Source organism: Osmia lignaria, unplaced genomic scaffold (assembly GCF_051020975.1).
Source record: "Osmia lignaria lignaria isolate PbOS001 unplaced genomic scaffold, iyOsmLign1 scaffold0016, whole genome shotgun sequence".
NCBI classification, from domain to species: domain Eukaryota; kingdom Metazoa; phylum Arthropoda; class Insecta; order Hymenoptera; family Megachilidae; genus Osmia; species Osmia lignaria.
Genome location: NW_027478168.1, coordinates 13,450,001 through 13,455,000, shown reverse-complemented (window position 1 = coordinate 13,455,000; position 5,000 = coordinate 13,450,001).

Sequence of the window (5,000 nt, the reverse complement as noted above, 5' to 3'; positions counted from 1 at the left end):
ATTTCGATCAAGAACTACATTGATCGTCATGAAACTGTTTTTTTTTGGGAGACGTGTACGCTCCTTTTCATAAAGGAGACTATCTTATTGCGAAAGTCAAAATCGCACGCTCTCACGGCGATTTGCCCCCGTATACGCCTGGGCGTAAGCCCGTGCGTCGCCGACCTAGCGGCCTGCCGATCGGTATTTAGAGGGAGGCACTTTGAAAGCAACACGCCGTTGGAACTTTGAAAAATTTCGATGCGTCGCCAAAGTTCGTACTTTTCGATAAAATCTTCGTCCTATGATACATTTCGATCAAGAACTACATTGATCGTCATGAAACTGTTTTTTTTTTTGGGAGACGTGTACGCTCCTTTTCATAAAGGAGACTATCTTATTGCGAAAGTCAAAATCGCACACTCTCACGGCGATTTGCCCCCGTATACGCCTGGGCGTAAGCCCGTGCGTCGCCGACCTAGCGGCCTGCCGATCGGTATTTAGAGGGAGGCACTTTGAAAGCAACACGCCGTTGGAACTTTGAAAAATTTCGATGCGTCGCCAAAGTTCGTACTTTTCGATAAAATCTTCGTCCTATGATACATTTCGATCAAGAACTACATTGATCGTCATGAAACTGTTTTTTTTTTTGGGAGACGTGTACGCTCCTTTTCATAAAGGAGACTATCTTATTGCGAAAGTCAAAATCGCACGCTCTCACGGCGATTTGCCCCCGTATACGCCTGGGCGTAAGCCCGTGCGTCGCCGACCTACTGGCCTGCCGATCGGTATTTAGAGGGAGGCACTTTGAAAGCAACACGCCGTTGGAACTTTGAAAAATTTCGATGCGTCGCCAAAGTTCGTACTTTTCGATAAAATCTTCGTCCTATGATACATTTCGATCAAGAACTACATTGATCGTCATGAAACTGTTTTTTTTTTTGGGAGACGTGTACGCTCCTTTTCATAAAGGAGACTATCTTATTGCGAAAGTCAAAATCGCACGCTCTCACGGCGATTTGCCCCCGTATACGCCTGGGCGTAAGCCCGTGCGTCGCCGACCTAGCGGCCTGCCGATCGGTATTTAGAGGGAGGCACTTTGAAAGCAACACGCCGCTGGAAGTTTGAAAAATTTCGGGGCAAAGCAATACGCGGCTGGGACTTTGAAATATTTCGGAGCGCACCTAAAGTTCGTTATTTTGGCTAAACGGAGCGAAAATCTGCATTTATACCATCACGGACGTTAGTTCAATAGCGTTTAACGATCGATCCACGGTACAGAATGCAAAAATGTGATTGTTAAAATTTTCGACTAATCGGTTCTAAGAGGCGAAGCAATACGCCGCTGGGACTTTGAAATATTTCGGAGCGCACCTAAAGTTCGTTATTTTGGCTAAACGGAGCGAAAATCTGCATTTATACCATCACGGACGTTAGTTTAATCGCGTTTAACGATGGATCCACGGTACAGAATGCAAAAATATGATTGTTAAAATTTTCGACTAATCGGTTCTAAGAGGCGAAGCAATACGCCGCTGGGACTTTGAAATATTTCGGAGCGCACCTAAAGTTCGTTATTTTGGCTAAACGGAGCGAAAATCTGCATTTATACCATCACGGACGTTAGTTTAATAGCGTTTAACGATGGATCCACGGTACAGAATGCAAAAATATGATTGTTAAAATTTTCGACTAATCGGTTCTAAGAGGCGAAGCAATACGCCGCTGGGACTTTGAAATATTTCGGAGCGCACCTAAAGTTCGTTATTTTGGCTAAACGGAGCGAAAATCTGCATTTATACCATCACGGACGTTAGTTCAATAGCGTTTAACGATCGATCCACGGTACAGAATGCAAAAATATGATTGTTAAAATTTTCGACTAATCGGTTCTAAGAGGCGAAGCAATACGCCGCTGGGACTTTGAAATATTTCGGAGCGCACCTAAAGTTCGTTATTTTGGCTAAACGGAGCGAAAATCTGCATTTATACCATCACGGACGTTAGTTTAATAGCGTTTAACGATGGATCCACGGTACAGAATGCAAAAATATGATTGTTAAAATTTTCGACTAATCGGTTCTAAGAGGCGAAGCAATACGCCGCTGGGACTTTGAAATATTTCGGAGCGCACCTAAAGTTCGTTATTTTGGCTAAACGGAGCGAAAATCTGCATTTATACCATCACGGACGTTAGTTCAATAGCGTTTAACGATGGATCCACGGTACAGAATGCAAAAATATGATTGTTAAAATTTTCGACTAATCGGTTCTAAGAGGCGAAGCAATACGCCGCTGGGACTTTGAAATATTTCGGAGCGCACCTAAAGTTCGTTATTTTGGCTAAACGGAGCGAAAATCTGCATTTATACCATCACGGACGTTAGTTTAATAGCGTTTAACGATGGATCCACGGTACAGAATGCAAAAATATGATTGTTAAAATTTTCGACTAATCGGTTCTAAGAGGCGAAGCAATACGCCGCTGGGACTTTGAAATATTTCGGAGCGCACCTAAAGTTCGTTATTTTGGCTAAACGGAGCGAAAATCTGCATTTATACCATCACGGACGTTAGTTTAATAGCGTTTAACGATGGATCCACGGTACAGAATGCAAAAATATGATTGTTAAAATTTTCGACTAATCGGTTCTAAGAGGCGAAGCAATACGCCGCTGGGACTTTGAAATATTTCGGAGCGCACCTAAAGTTCGTTATTTTGGCTAAACGGAGCGAAAATCTGCATTTATACCATCACGGACGTTAGTTTAATAGCGTTTAACGATGGATCCACGGTACAGAATGCAAAAATATGATTGTTAAAATTTTCGACTAATCGGTTCTAAGAGGCGAAGCAATACGCCGCTGGGACTTTGAAATATTTCGGAGCGCACCTAAAGTTCGTTATTTTGGCTAAACGGAGCGAAAATCTGCATTTATACCATCACGGACGTTAGTTTAATAGCGTTTAACGATGGATCCACGGTACAGAATGCAAAAATATGATTGTTAAAATTTTCGACTAATCGGTTCTAAGAGGCGAAGCAATACGCCGCTGGGACTTTGAAATATTTCGGAGCGCACCTAAAGTTCGTTATTTTGGCTAAACGGAGCGAAAATCTGCATTTATACCATCACGGACGTTAGTTCAATAGCGTTTAACGATCGATCCACGGTACAGAATGCAAAAATATGATTGTTAAAATTTTCGACTAATCGGTTCTAAGAGGCGAAGCAATACGCCGCTGGGACTTTGAAATATTTCGGAGCGCACCTAAAGTTCGTTATTTTGGCTAAACGGAGCGAAAATCTGCATTTATACCATCACGGACGTTAGTTTAATAGCGTTTAACGATGGATCCACGGTACAGAATGCAAAAATATGATTGTTAAAATTTTCGACTAATCGGTTCTAAGAGGCGAAGCAATACGCCGCTGGGACTTTGAAATATTTCGGAGCGCACCTAAAGTTCGTTATTTTGGCTAAACGGAGCGAAAATCTGCATTTATACCATCACGGACGTTAGTTCAATAGCGTTTAACGATCGATCCACGGTACAGAATGCAAAAATATGATTGTTAAAATTTTTGACTAATCGGTTCTAAGAGGCGAAGCAATACGCCGCTGGGACTTTGAAATATTTCGGAGCGCACCTAAAGTTCGTTATTTTGGCTAAACGGAGCGAAAATCTGCATTTATACCATCACGGACGTTAGTTTAATAGCGTTTAACGATGGATCCACGGTACAGAATGCAAAAATATGATTGTTAAAATTTTCGACTAATCGGTTCTAAGAGGCGAAGCAATACGCCGCTGGGACTTTGAAATATTTCGGAGCGCACCTAAAGTTCGTTATTTTGGCTAAACGGAGCGAAAATCTGCATTTATACCATCACGGACGCTAGTTTAATAGCGTTTAACGATCGATCCACGGTACAGAATGCAAAAATATGATTGTTAAAATTTTCGACTAATCGGTTCTAAGAGGCGAAGCAATACGCCGCTGGGACTTTGAAATATTTCGGAGCGCACCTAAAGTTCGTTATTTTGGCTAAACGGAGCGAAAATCTGCATTTATACCATCACGGACGTTAGTTTAATAGCGTTTAACGATGGATCCACGGTACAGAATGCAAAAATATGATTGTTAAAATTTTCGACTTATCGGTTCTGGATCACTGAAAAATCAAAAAAAATTATTAATTTTGATTAATTAAATTACATATGTAGTTTTATATTGTTATAGTCTCGTATTTGTTAATGTTTTGTCGTAAGAAAATGCAAAAATATCGTTTTAATGTTTTCGTCTCATCGGTTCTGGATCGCTGAAAAATCAAAAAAAAATATTAATTTTGATTAATTAAATTACAAATGGAGTTTTATATTGCTATAGTCGCTTATTTGTTAATGTTTTACCGTAAGAAAATGCAAAAATATCGTTTTAATATTTTCATCTCATCGGTTCTGGGCGGTTTTAAAATTTTTTAAAATATTAATTAAACCCATGATTTACATGAGAATGTGAATTTATTATGTCCTGCATGTTAATTTATTAATTTTCATGTATAGAACGTTATAAAATGAAAGGATATGTTCGACGATATTTTCAGTCTAAGTTTTACCGTGCCGGCGGGATGGTACGCTCTCACGGCGGTTTGCACAGGCATACGCCTGGGCGTAAGCCCATGCGTCGCCGACCTAGCGGCCGGCCGTTCGGTATTTATAGGAAGGCACTTTCGGTTCGCTCGGACCGGTCGGGAGTAGCGTCGAGCGTGTGGCTCTTTTATGACTTCGGTTGAAAAGCAGTCTACCGCTCCTCGAGAATATACTTTCTCGACTATTCTCGTTCCGGTTTTCCGTTGCGGATTATTATTAATCTCCACACAGCATTACCACGGGTCGGTGTCTAAGACCGAATGGCCCATATGTGGTGAGCCTTGTAATATAAGGCTGGTGACCTGTATGCACTTATAAATGTTGCATACTTGTACAAACTGAGCATCAACTGTCTGTAACCAA